The 15,000-nt window shown below is 43.3% G+C and overlaps 1 protein-coding gene and 1 non-coding gene across 4 annotated transcripts in view; both read left to right on the top strand.

The window, feature by feature from the left end:
* Positions 1-15,000, top strand: part of LOC123520860 — a 1,438,509-nt gene that overhangs the window by 325,299 nt on the left and 1,098,210 nt on the right. The gene's annotated exons all lie outside the window — the stretch shown is intronic.
* Trnaa-cgc lies at positions 7,756-7,827 on the top strand. The gene has a single exon. It is a non-coding gene; the product is annotated as a tRNA-Ala (tRNA).

The raw sequence follows: 15,000 nt of genomic DNA, 5'->3' as shown, positions 1-15,000 counted from the left end.
ACACACACACACACACACACACACACACACACACACACACACCGCATAGTGTAGTGGTTAGCATGCTCGGCTTATAACCGAGAGGGTTCGGGTTCGAGTCCCGGGAAGCCGTGAGGCAAATGGGTAGGCCTCTTAATGTGTAGCCCTGTTCACCTAGCAGCAAGTTTTTCTCGCCCCTCCAACTGCTTACTCTGTATAAGGGTTTTATCCGTCCCTGTATGGAGTACTCTTCGCATGTTTGGGGGGGTTCCAGTCACACAGCTTTGTTTGATAGGGTGGAATCGAAAGCTCTTCGTCTCATCAACTCCCCTCCTCTGACTAACTGTCTTCAGTCTCTTTCTCACCGCCGAAATGTTGCATCCCTTTCTATATTTTATCGCTATTTTCATGGTAACTGTTCTACTGATCTTGCTAACTGCATGCCTCCCATCCTCCTGCGGCCACGCTGCACAAGGCTTTCTTCTTCCTCTCATCCCTATTCTGTCCAACTCTCTAATGCAAGAGTTAACCAGTACGCTCAATCATTCATCCCTTTCACTGGTAAACTCTGGAACTCCCTCCCTGCATCTGTATTTCCAAATTCCTACAACTTGTCTTCTTTTAAGAGGGAGGTATCGAGGCATTTGCTCCCCTAATTCTGGCTGACGGTTTTGGCACTTTTTGAAGTCTTTGGAGAGCCAGCGCTCAAGTGGGCCTTTTTCTAACTTTCTTTTTTTTGCCCTTGGCTGGCCCTCTTCCCTACGTAAAAAAAAAAAAAAAAAAAAAAAGTAGGTACGGAATGTAATTCGAGGGGTTGTGGCCTCGCTTTCCCGATGTGTGAAGTGTGTTGTGGTCTCAGTCCTACCCGAAGATCGGTCCATGAGCTGTGAGCTCACTCCGTAATGGGGAAGGCTGGCTGGGCGACCAGGAGGCGACCGTGAATAAATAACAATACACGAGGAAGAGGACAAGAAGAAAAAGTAGGAGGAGAACCAAGATGACACACACTCACACACACACACACACACACACACACACACACACACACACACACACACACACACACACACGCGCGCGCGCCCGCGTTCAGCAGAAATCAAAAGGCAGGCAGTAATCATAGAGCGAAACATCCATGACGCGCCGCAAATTGCACTAATGGAGCTCTATTCGGATTACAGAGAATGAACCAATCACTGACGCTTCTCCCCTCCACTCTGCTCTCTCTCTCTCTCTCTCTCTCTCTCTCTCTCTCTCTCTCTCTCTCTCTGGGAAATGTAATGAAGTCCCCCATCATTTCATTTTGTAAAGGATTGAGCAGCGTACTAATAATATATATCAGTCACCACCACCACCACCACCACCACCAACACCACTGCCGCCGCACCTCTGCTTTATAATGCTTATACTCTTTAATCATTTCTCTCTATAATATATAGTTGATCATGTTTCTAGGGAGAGAGAGAGAGAGAGAGAGAGAGAGAGAGAGAGAGAGAGAGAGCGCTACAGTCACCATATGTACTCCAAAAATAATAATCATCTAACTTAGCACAACATAATCTTTACCTAATCTAAGCTTAAGTAAATTAACGTAACCTAAACTAACTTAACCTAAAGTGAATTAACCTTAACCCAACCTAACTGTGCCTAACTTCAACCTAAGCTAACCCAAATCCAAATAACATCAACTAACGTAACTTAACCTAACTTTACGTAAACATCATCATCATCATCATCATCATCATCGTGTTTACGTCCTTAGTGGTCTAAGTAGTTTTTTTTTTATTTTACTGGATTTTTTTTTTTTTTTTTAGCTCCCTGCATGAAAGGCGTGTTGACTTGCCTCTCGCCTCACTCTTATTCATCTTGTCTCCTTTAATTTGTCGTCATTTTTAACTCACTGAGACCTTTTTGCTGGATGTTTTTTTTTAGTGGGGACGATTTTTCTGTTTTTAACCCCGAGTCCGTCTTCATTACTATGGATTAAGGTTCAGATTTTTCTTAATCTTTCGTAGTTCTGTTCGTTAGATAATGTAACACACACACACACACACACACACACACACACACACACACACACACACACACACACACACACACACACACACACGCACACTCCCTGTCTCTCTCTCTCTCTCTCTCTCTCTCTCTCTCTCTCTCTCTCTCTCTCTCTCTCTCTCTCTCTCTCGCTCTTACCATTCCTCAAAACCATCACCGTATAAGCACATTTTAGTTCAGTACACCCCAAAACGTACCAGCAATCCACTCTATAGATAATTACTATAGATCACGTTACCTCAAAATGACTAAAACTCCCTGTTTCTAAATGTCGAGCCCAGTATCTCATTATCATCAAGTATAACGTATATAATGATTCCATGAAGGTGCATTACTCTCATTCCGGAAAAGAACTGACATACGATATAGATTACCTTTGTCTTGATTACTTTTTTTCTAATTCTAGACTTGTATGGATGGACATGTGAATGGTACCTAATAGGGAACTGACATGCAGAGAGAGGGTAGACCGGGTGAAAGGGTGAGGTAGAGAAGATAGGGAGGTAGATGAAGAGAGGGAAGAGTATTAGAGAAAGGCAGGAGAAGGGAGAGAAGGAAGGGAAGAGGATGGACCACTGATGTACGTAATTTACAGCAACTGACATCATTGCCAATTAGTGAATGTCGCAGCGTGATTGGTCCCGTCCCGCGTCCCGCACTGTCTTATTCTAGTGATGACAGCGTGAGTCCATCCGGCAGTACACGGCGGGGACTGTCCTCCCACATGCGCACTCGCTGGAGGGATCTGGTGATATGTGGGAGGTCATGGACACACACACACACACACACACACACACACACACACACACACACACACACACACACACACGTTGCGGACCTAGGAGTATTTCCTGACCATTTCGTCTTGTCTTTTACATTTAGTAGAGTGTAGTGGAAGTTATTGAGATATTACAAGGTTGTTTTCGTGATTCTAGCGGTAGTTTGGTAAAGATTCCACAGCTTTAGTAGATAAAAACTCGCATAAGAACGCAACTAACCTCTGTGGCCTTTGAGTATAATCATGATGAAGGTATAAAACATTTAAGAATACGGGACCAAATATAAACTTGTAAACCGAACAAAACAAAACAAGCCCATGACCGAACAGGAGGCTTGTGCGGCGGCTGACCGATTCAATAACAGGCTGGAAAGAACAAGATTATTGTCGTCGTGGCAAGCCTCGCTGATAACAACAGCTGGTGTTCAATGGCTGGGTGGACAGCAATAACACTACATCATGTGTCCAGCGACAACGCTTATCACGCCATCCATCGCCCCCAACCAGCGCCGCCCCCCATCCAGGCCCACCATAAGTGTGCTGCGATGGGCCTATCGAAGGATACCATCGGCCAGAGCAGGCCGTGCAAGTGCCCAGATAGCCAGTCAAGAGCGGGACATCAGGAGGATACATAACCATTCCCAGACCCACCACAAGACAGCCCTGACATCCCGCTAGCGCCGTGACCCCACCACTGGGTTTACTCACAATTGAGTTCTGCTCGTTGCCATTCACCACTCTCACAACAAAACCCGCAACATTCCCCGAGAAGCGAACCAACAGCCTACCTCCGGCTCGCTGTTACGGCTTTGGGCAACGAAAGGCACACCACACTGAACAAAATCTCTAGGCTTAACAGCATCCATGGTCAGAGAGAGAGAGAGAGAGAGAGAGAGAGAGAGAGAGAGAGAGAGAGAGAGAGAATTTCGTTTTGGTTACGTGGAGATGCGAATGAGTGTAATGAAAAAATAAATCGGTTTTGTTAGTGTTGACGTGTGTGTGTGTGTGTGTGTGTGTGTGTGTGTGTGTGTGTGTGTGTGTGTGTGTGTGTGTGTGTACCTTGAGAGTGTAGGTTGCAAGCACGGACAAGGCGAACATGGGAAACGGGTGGGATGCATGGAGGTGGGGATAGTGTCTGTATAGCGAGCAGGTGACCTCTCTCTCTCTCTCTCTCTCTCTCTCTCTCTCTCTCTCTCTCTCTCTCTCTCTGCGCCAATGTTTCCATCAAAATCTCCCTCCGGTACATGGCGTCGCCGGTGTAGTCGATCCATATTTCAACGCGGAATAAATAGCTTTTGCATTTCGCTACACAAAACAGGACAGCGGCGCCCACCTGCAGGTACACCGGCTGTTGTCATCCCCAGGTGTACCGTGATCCTTTTTGGTACAGGAGAGGTCAGAGGTCCGATAGTAATTTGTTGCCTTGTATTCCACTGTTTTATGTTTAATGTTTTTGTTTTTCCTTCTTTTTTTCTCTCTCTCTTTTAGTTTCGTCTCTTCTCATCTACTAAGAATGTCAGATTTTGCAAACTAAACAGAGTAATTGAAACTAAAAATGTGGACGTTTACTCAATTTCTGATCCGTAATATATCTTTATTTTGATGCATACAACAGTAAATATAGGATTCATTCCAAATTACACCGGTATGAGCAAAGAAATGCTAGTTCCTGAAAAGATATTGCTTGTTAGTAGGAGACAAACGTATGGGAGACAACGGAAATGATTGAAAGAGTTATCATGCATGTATTCCTTCTTGTTAAACCATCACTAGAGCTATAAAAAGCATCCCTGAATGCCATAATAACCTTCACTAAACTGTTAAAGAAATAATACATCGAGAATATGGACATACGTGGATCATACTAAAAATACGTGGTGTGTGAAGTGTCGAAGATGTCAAGACAAGATAGGAATGTTTTTTATTTCTCCCTTCTATCATCTCTCTCTCTCTCTCTCTCTCTCTCTCTCTCTCTCTCTCTCTCTCTCTCTCTCTCTCTCTCTCTCTCTCTCTCTCTCTCTCTCTCTCTCTCTCTCTCTCTCTCTCTCTCTGTCTCGCATCCTCGTATGTTCTCTGATTCATGTGCCTCTCCCCTTCCCTCCCCCTTAACATTCCCCGAGATGCCTGCTTCATACATTTTCTATCTCTCTACCTGCCTGCGCAACCCTCCTAGCCATCCATCGGAATATCTTGCATCATATACACACATCCTTCCCTTCTACCATCCTCCTCTCTCCCTCCCTTTCTCCCTCTTTCTTTCTTTCACCCTCTCGTTCTCCTCTTGTTCCCTCTCAGCCTTTCTTTTTTCTCCCCACAAATTTCTTACCCCCATCCCTTCCTTCCTCCTGAGAGTGATCCTGAAGCGAAACTCACATTGACTGACGACTGCATTTGATATTCATGGAATCCCTCTGGTCTATACAGGGTGGCAGGCGGCCCGGATTTTGTCCACAGCTGTATAATGTAACCTTCCAGGCCTCCCACGTCACGTCACAGTTGCCCGGAATGTGAAGCGTCTAGAGAGCATTCATAAGGAGTGTTTTCCAAAGCCACAGAAAGGATTAATAGTTTTCACGATTTTTTTTTTTTTTTTCAAGTGATTATACAGAATTTTGTTTAGTTATCACTACCAGCTGTGCAATGTAACCTTCCAGTCCTCCCGCGTCACGTCACAGTTGCCCAAAGTCTGAAGCAACTAGAGTATTTATAAGGACTGTTTTCCAAAACAACAAAGAGAATTAAAAAGTTTTCTCGTGGTTTTATTTTCAGCGATTGTGCAGAATTTTGTTTAATTATCGTCAGAATCACGAACATACATTTGCAACTTCATAATCCATATAATTTTTGCCAAAGTTTGTTAGAAATATTGAGGTAATGCTCTGAAATTAATTAGGTCTTATATCCCACATCTCCTTTATTTCATTGTTATTTTGGTGTAGTGTACAGTGCGTAATGATGCGGAATAGACAGAGATACTTTTAGTGTTGGACCGATAGATGAGAGCGAGGTTAGTAAGAACCGAGCTGAGGTTGAGAAAGTGGGAAAACTGACCAGTATTATATAGTTGGAAATAGAAGATCGTGTGACTGAGGTTCCTATTCCTAAACATTTTTGTGTCTTATCGCGAATAATTCTGACAAGTCTTAGTGGAAGTTATTGGGGGTTTCAAGGGCATTTTTACGATTGAATGATAGCTTAACAAGTTTTCTGCGGCATCATTGGAGAAAAAACATCCATGAAAACTCGGCTTATCATATGTGCAGTCTTTGAAAGTAGTCGTTATGAGAGGGCAAAATGTGTAGAAATTCAGTCGTAAATAAGGAAGAAATAGAGGAAGAATATTACAGACGCCAAATAGTGAATAGCAGCAAATAGGTATGATAAAAATGTTAGCAGAGAGACGAAGTGTAAAATGATGGTAGCGTATAAGAGAGAGAGAGAGAGAGAGAGAGAGAGAGAGAGAGAGAGAGAGAGAGAGAAGCAAAAAAAATGAAAAACCAATATATGATGAGACAAAGTAAAAACTGAAACCGAAAATATAAAAATAGGGAAATTAAAAGGAAAGAATGAAAAGAAACAGGTATTAACAATTCAGAAACACGGAAATGAGTAAGTGTGCCAGAGAGAGAGAGAGAGAGAGAGAGAGAGAGAGAGAGTGAGAGAGAGGGAGTAAAGAGTCCTCACATATCTCAAGAGTCCAAGAATTGTCTGGATTGTTCCTCTTTTTGCCGGGAGTCTAGCGCGAGAAGTTTGCATCGTGCGTTATTCCTTGCCACCCCGGAGTCCATCTCAATTGGAGGAAGAGGCAGCCGCGCCCCCGGAATTTTGGAGCTGAAAAAGTTTTATCCATCTCACAATGTGGAGATCGCCTGGGAAATTTGTGGAGATGAGGGGCTGGTGTTGGTGGTGGTGGCAGAGGTGGTTGGTGGTGATGGTGGTGGTGATGGAGGAAAGAATAAAGCGTGCTTGTGTGAATGTTTGCTTTTGAATCTCTCTCTCTCTCTCTCTCTCTCTCTCTCTCTCTCTCTCTCTCTCTCTCTCTCTCTCTCTCTCTCTCTCTTTCTACGATACCTTAAGAGGCCATTAAATTCATAGTACGGATATAAGAATACTATTTTTTTTCATATATACATTACGTTTGTTACTCCTGTTTATCTGTTGGTCGCCTCCTCCTCCTCCTTCTCCTCCTCCTCCTCCTCCTCCTCCTCCTCCTCCTCCTCCTCCTCCTCCTCCTCCTCTTCTTGTAGCTATTTGAGACAGTAGCAGTATTATACGTAGGTGGTTGCATATAGTTGTGGTAATTTTATTTCAATTATACGCAGAAGTCGCCTCTACGTTTATGAAAAAAAAAGTAAAGTATGTGCAGTATCACGGAGATGGAATTACTAATATGCCTCTAATTAATAGCACGTTAAGTGGGAACGAAGTTGTATATGGTAATGATGGTGGTGGCAGTGGTGGTGGTGGTGGCGGTGGTGGTGGTGGTGGTGGTGGTGGAGGTGAATTAGCTCAGCAAAACCTTCTCTGATACTAATAGTGCTGCATAGGAACCTTTGGCGGGCCTTTGGTGGACGGACAGGGAGAGAGAGAGGACTGGTGAGTGACAGACTGACCTTGCGTGCGTGTCTGTGTGTGTGTGTCCCTTGTGCATCAGGATTCATGTCTTGGTTTTGCTTTGAAGGATTTATTGTTATAATGCCTAGCTAATGTTGTGTTTTTGCTACTACCAACGAACTGTGTGTGTGTGTGTGTGTGTGTGTGTGTGTGTGTGTGTGTGTGTGTGTGTGTGTGTGTGTGTGTGTGTGCGTGTGTGTAAAAATCTAACACTTTGATCGGACGCACACACACATACACACACAGACACACACAAATCTCCAGTAACAATGAATAGAAATGAGGCGACCCTTGACAACACATGGATAGCTAAGATTCTCATCGAAATAGGGGGTGTAACTCAGAGGTAGAGTGCTCGCTTCGCATGTGAGAAGTCCCGGGTTCAATCCCCGGCACCTCCACGGCAAGATATTTTTTTTTAGCCATGCTCCCTTTACCTCTATCATCCAATTAGCTCAACACCGGTCTTTGGCGCGACAGGGAAGCCACCATTAACGCCAAGAGGGGCCTGCCTTGCCAACAAACACAACACGTACCAACACACCTCAGCACAGTACCACCACTACCACTGCCTGCACTGTCCATTCTCCTCATGTCCCTCTGTGGGCTCGGTGACGTAACAAGGCTGCGGGTGAGGATATACAGAGCAGACTCCGGGATAGGATCTGACAAAGCTGCCTCCCGAACATGGCCAGGAGGAGGGTGAATATAAAAACGGGTGGTGGTGGTGATATCAAGTTGTGGTGTTCGGGATGGAGACAGATCAGCTGGTTAATCTGACGTAAATAGAGCAGCAACGAGGACGTGCCGCGGGTAACGAGTATAGCGGCGGGGGAGGAGCTGCCTTTTAGATCTTGTTTGGTGTTTTTTTCCTTCCTCGTGTTGTGTAAACATTGGCGACAGGAGGTTAGCGCACCGACACCATTATAGCACTTGAGGCGACGTTAATATCCTCTTCTTGCTGTTTCGTCTCCCTCTCTCTCTCTCTCTCTCTCTCTCTCTCTCTCTCTCTCTCTCTCTCTCTCTCTCTCTCTCTCTCTCTCTCTCGGAAGTCATTGAACTTGCACTTCATAAAACGATATATTGATTTGCAAAAAGTACTATTAATCACTGCAGCAAAAAGTTTAGCAGGGGATGAAATCATGCGTGCATATATGAATAATTCTATAAGATACTAAGCTCAATGCACGTATTGTTTAGACCTTTGTCATTCCTGTGCCCTTTGTATTTGTCAAGAGTCGACAATAAGTGAAGCGTAAGGAAAAAAAGTGTTTATTGAACTGTATCACAGGAGAACACACACAGGAAAGAATACAATTCAATAGAGTGTGTGTGTGTGTGTGTGTGTGTGTGTGTGTGTGTGTGTGTGTGTGTGTGTGTGTGTGTGTTGGATACTCATGAAAGTGAACGTTGGCACCTCACTGTGACCCGTTGTTGTAAAATTGGCTTTTGCAGTAAAGGCAACGTAGTTGACTGACAGATTAGTTAAAACGCGTTCTCTCTCTCTCTCTCTCTCTCTCTCTCTCTCTCTCTCTCTCTCTCTCTCTCTCTCATAATTATTATTATTATTATTATTATTATTATTATTATTATTATTATTGTTATTGTTATCATTATTATATTACTAGTATCATTATCATTATTATTGTTACTGTTATTATTATTTTATTATTATTATTATTATTATTATTATTATTATTATTATTATTATTATTATTTATTATTATTATTATTATTATTATTATTATTATTATTATTATTATTATTATTATCACTATCATCTTACATCAGTAACAGTAGTAGCAGTAGTAGTAGATTAGTAATAGTACTGGTAGTAGTAGTAGTAGTAGTAGTAGTAGTAGTAGTAGTAGTAGTAGTAGTAGTAGTAGTAGTAGTAGTAGTAGTAGTAGTAGTAGTAGTAGTAGTAGTAGTAGTAGTAGTAGTAGTAGTAGCAATGATAGTAATAGTAGTAATTAAAGAAAGATAGAGGAAAAGACAAAAAATCAAATAGTTTTAACCAACAATATATAACAACGAAAACAACAATAATAATAACAATAGTACCAATAACAAAAAGAAGACGAAGAAGAAGAAGAAGAAGAAGAAGAAGAAGAAGAAGAAGAAGAAGAAGAAGAAGAAGAAGAAGAAGAAGAAAAAGAAGAAAGAAAAGAAGAATACCAGATAATAATAATAATAATCCTCTTGCATGAGATAACGTATATTCCCCGCCCCCGTAAGTCTGAGACAAGAACGCATCGAGGCAGGCAAGGCTGGGAGGGAGACAGCGTCCGCCTCTTGATGACGGCCGTTCACCCTCGACTGATGAACCCCGGAAAGGAGGCAGAAAAACTAGAGGAAGAAGAAAAAGGTGAAGACTCGAGGGGTAAAAAAGAACTGTAAAAAGTGGTCACGAGTCTTTAAGGCAGCCGCTTGAGGGATACACCTGTCTCCTCCTCCTTCTCCTCCTCCTCCTCCTCCTCCTCCTCCTCCTCTTCCTCCTCCTCCTCTTGCTCCTCCTCCTTCTCCTACATGCACTGTTCTTATCTTCACTACATAATGTTTCCTGTACTTCATATGCGGACTTTTGCAAGCATTATGACAACCATTAGCATTATCCACATCATCAGCCGCTACACCAACATAGCATTCACCTCCACCACAACCCCCACCGCCGCTACCACACCAACCACAACAAAGATATGAACAGCCGCCGCTTCTAAATGACTTACTATTATCTTTAGTAACTCATTCATTATCATTTCCGGGAATCCAAAAAAAATCATGGTTCCCTCAAAAATGTATTCAGATTTGTTGCTATTTTGTTGTAGCAGTAGTAGATGTAAGATTTAGTCGTCTGCTTGTTTTTATTCGTTTGTGGTTTTTCTGTTTATACGTCTCTCTCTCTCTCTCTCTCTCTCTCTCTCTCTCTCTCTCTCTCTCTCTCTCTCTCTCTCTCTCTCTCTCTCTCTCTCTCTCTCTCTCTCTCTCTCTCTCTCTCTCTCTCTTTCTTTACATGGATATTGCGTCTATATTTTGTGTATATCATAAAAGAATGAGGGAAGCTACAGGAAGCCATCTGGCCTACACGTGGCAGTCAGTCCCTGTATGAAACATGCATACCTCTCAATACATATCGTCCGTACACGCAAATTTGTCTGATCTTGTTTTTAAAGTTCCCTGTTGACTCGACACTAACAATCCTCTCTCCTTTCCCTTTCATCTTCCCGAGTACTCTAACAATATGCGGTTTTTTAAAAGGCTCTTCAGTTTTTTTTTTTTTTCTGTCCATACCTGATACGTGGCACTGGTAACGATACTCCTGTGAAATGTAATAAGATACTCTGAGATATTAAAGTGGAGAGAAAAGACTATATAGACGAAGGAACACTGTACTATATATATATATATATATTCCATGCAGGAGTCAGGTCAACTTGGAATGCATATCTTCTGTTACTGCATGTGGTGGTACGAGATCGTAGTACATAGGAGTTATAGTTATTGTTGTTGTTGTTATTGTCGTTGGAGCTAGAGTTGTTGCTGTTGTGCTATTGTGAAATGGAAAGAAGTATGGAATATGTAACGGTCCAGATATGAAAGAGGAAATTAAAACGAATAAACAAAGAAACAATACAATACTAAAACACGACTTTGAAAAGTGAGAGAGAGAGAGAGAGAGAGAGAGAGAGAGAGAGAGAGAGAGAGAGAGAGAGAAAGGAAAAGAGAGGGGAAGGGGGAGACAACAGGCAGGCAGGCAGGCAGGAAGTGTCGCAGAAAAAGTTAACCAAAATAGGAGGTTGAAACTTCAGGTTAACGAGACGCGGCCTTAAGCGACCACCTGCTGCTGAGTCGTGGGCCTTATCGGTGGTGTCTGGGCGAAATGAGGCTCCGTACAGCCCTTATCACCCCAGCCTGCCTCCCACATGGCCTGGGTAATTACTCTGTCCCCTTGAAGCACGACACTCATCCACCTGACATTGTGCTGTGACGAGAGAGAGAGAGAGAGAGAGAGAGAGAGAGAGAGAGAGAGAGAGAGATAGGTGTCAGGTGCGTGAAGACAAGAGTGTGTAATGCAAGGGTCCAGTACGGTCGCTTTTGCAAATTAGAGTTTGTGTCTGTCCTCCCACTCCGACTCAGCCTGTATGGAGGAGGAGGGGGGGAGAAGAAGAAGAAGAAGAAAAAAAAAGAAGAAAAAAAGAACAAGAACAAGAAGAAGAAGAAGAAAGAGGAGGAGGAGGAAAAAGAAAAAAAGCAGAATTAAAGGAACAAAAAGCTGAAATGGAAGACAAAACAATGAGAGAAACAGAGAGAAAAGATATGAAAGTGAAGGAATGAGTGGGAAAAAAACAGAAGAGAGGCAATAAATAGCTACAAAAACACCAGCATTAATAGAACGACAGGTCTTCACGCCCAGGGATCGGAAATAATCAATCTTTGTATTCTTTGGTAACATTTGGAATTTGCTCGACTTATTGGATAGAAAAGTCGGAAGAGAGAGAGAGAGAGAGAGAGAGAGAGAGAGAGAGAGAGGGAGGAGGGTAGAGGGGTAGAGGTGTGGAAAATCTGTGCTTGGCTAAAAGGTTCGGGTGAAAGTTTTATGGAGAGCAGCGGAATCCGGATATTGGTACTCCAGTGAACAGGAACTTGGGCCAGACTGACCTCTCTCTCTCTCTCTCTCTCTCTCTCTCTCTCTCTCTCTCTCTCTGTATCTCCCCTCGCACGCTCGATCCTCTTTTTCCGCCCCCTCCCTTTCCTCTCCCTTTCTTCCTGTCCTTCCTTATACAACCCTCCACACACACACACACACATGCCATCCTTTTTCCCCACAACCACTCAGTTCTGTTCCTCTCACAATCTGCCCCAACCTTCCCCAACCTTTCCTTTACCACATAGACCCTTCCTTTACCGTCCCCCTTCACCACAACGACTACTTGCCACTCCGTTTTATCAGATGAAACGAAACTGATGACATAATGATGACCAGTTATGAGGAAGAGAGAGAGGGAGGAAAGAAGGATGGGTGGAATAGAGGAGGAACAGAAGAGAGAAGGACGGGAAGGGAGGAATTGGCAGGGGAAGGGATTAACGAGTGAGGAGACTGAGTGGTTGAAGAGGCAATGGCAGTGAAATTGGTAGCAAGAGTGTTTGTTGGGAAATGGAAAAAGTGGGTAAATAAAGAGCAGGAGAGTTGAATACCAGGTGGAGGACGAGTGGCTGTTTGATGAGTGTGGGAGGTGAGAGAGAGAGAGAGAGAGAGAGAGAGAGAGAGAGAGAGAGAGAGAACCAACAGTTTTTCCTTTACATTTTGCCACTCACACGCACACTCTCTCTCTCTCTCTCTCTCTCTCTCTCTCTCTCTCTCTCTCTCTCTCTCTCTACATAGCCCATCCATCCATCACAGAAATAAAAACCTCAATGATAATTTCTCGGTGCGTTCATTTTTTTTTTTTACTCAGTCCACACAAAGTTATGTAACCTCGTGCATTATGAGCCACCACCACCACCACCACCACCACCACCACCACCACCACCACCACCACCACCACCACCACATTTCCTAACCTACCTTCCTGGACACCGCACGAAATCACATCTTTATACCCACAAAACACTTATTTTTTCATCACCTGTCTGACTGTACATACATAAATACATACATACATACATACATACATACATACATACATACATACATACTCGTGCAGTCGTATCCTGTAATAAATCTGTGGAGGAAAAAAAAGAAAAAGGAGGCGTACATGCATACATACATACATACATGCATGCATAGATACATACATACATACATACATACATACACACTTTAGCGTATGGTTCGTGAATTACACCTCCATTCCAGATCAGGTTCGGATTTCACATTTTTCACACACCTGGGAATGGCATGACTGTCTGGTGCCTCTTGGTTCACTTTGGTCACGGTTCATAGTACACACTCCCTGTTCCTCCCTCATACTTTGGCTCCCTCGTAGCAGTGTGGCGGAGTGAGACCCTGAGCTGAGAGTGCAGGAGAGAGAGAAAGAGAAAGAAGGAAAAAAAAAAAGGCACTGCGTAAGGGAAGGTGAGGAGTGCAATAACCGTGAAGACCGATATTGCCCCCGCCCAAGGTGAGGTGCGGTGCGAAGAGGCTCCTTCCTACACTCCCACGCTCCAGCATTTTTACGGCCAGCCCTCTTATATGCTTACACGGGAGAGAAGAAAATGCTGGCGTGATTTTTTGGAGAGGAATGTGCGAGTGGTGGTGCTTTTGATATATATATGTATTCGCTCCTTCTTTCGTCTCCCCGTCTCTCTCTTTCTCTCTCTCTCTCTCTCTCTCTCAGTCTGTCCTCCGTGCATTCAGATAAATACTCGTAGGAAAAGGATTTCTCTCTCTCTCTCTCTCTCTCTCTCTGGGATATTTTTTGTGATGGAAATATTCATTGGATTGATATTTTGTTCCCTCCCTTCCTTACGTTCAGATAAACACATGACGGGAAGGGAATATTTTTAATGGTGTTTTCTTGTGCGCTTACTCTTTTTTAGCAAGAGAAGAATATGTTGGCGTTTTAATCTCTATTCACTGTATGCCTGTATACATCTAGATAAATATTTAATTACAGGAGAGGCATTGTGGGACGAGTATATCTTTACGGTTGTTCTCTCACGTGTTTATCCACAGAGAAAACGTATTAGGAAAGAATAGTGTTGCTTTAACCCCTTCACTACCAGGACACGTTTTCATTTTCCTTCTGGTTACTATTTGGCGATTTTACACAGCTACAGAAACTTATCTGTGGACTAAAATAATGAGGAATGTTGCCATTATTCTTCTGACCTCCATAGACCCTAATGTCAATCAATAAAATTATCTAATCATACCAATACTCAAAGTGAAAATGCGTTCCAGTACTGAAGGTGTTAATAATTCCTGTTCACTCCTTGCTTGCGTGCTTCAAGATAAGATACATAATTATAGGAGGGAGTGGACGACGAAAAAAACGCAATTCAGAATACATCAGTAGCTCTCACCACTTTAGGAAGAGTACAGAACAAAAATATAAACGCAATGCAGAATCACTAAATAATAAGATCCGCCTTTGTTTTTTGTTTTTGTCAACTTAATAACAAGCGAATGACAAGCAAAGAAAACCCAATTTAGAACACACACCCCTACCACTAAAGACACTGACGAGATAGCGACAGGACGAGCAAGAAAATAGCAATGTAATACTTTTAGTCATGCATTAGTTGCGCCGGAGGGTGAGCGTTTGGTTCTAGTTGGTGCCTGGTTCAAGTGAGGCAGGTGAGGCCTTGAGAATTTTACCATCCTCACCTCAACTCACCTCACCCCCACCTCTCCTCGTCTAGCCAGCCTCCCTGTCGTCTTCCAGCTCTGCCCGAGGGATCAAGTGCTGTACCGCTGATTAATTAAATGGAAATGACCGCCTTGGTTTTCATTAGAGGCCCGGCGAGGTGGAGGATGGGGAGGGTTGATGGGGGAGGCGGCCTTTTGAGCTGCGACCGCTACTCCTACTGATCCCAAGACCTAATTCTATGCAAATTTTGTGTTCCAGGTG

This window comes from Portunus trituberculatus, chromosome 47 (genome assembly GCF_017591435.1).
Source record: "Portunus trituberculatus isolate SZX2019 chromosome 47, ASM1759143v1, whole genome shotgun sequence".
Taxonomy (NCBI): Eukaryota; Metazoa; Arthropoda; class Malacostraca; order Decapoda; family Portunidae; genus Portunus; species Portunus trituberculatus.
Note: the sequence above shows the minus strand (reverse complement) of the source record. Positions and strands in the feature narration are given on the sequence as shown.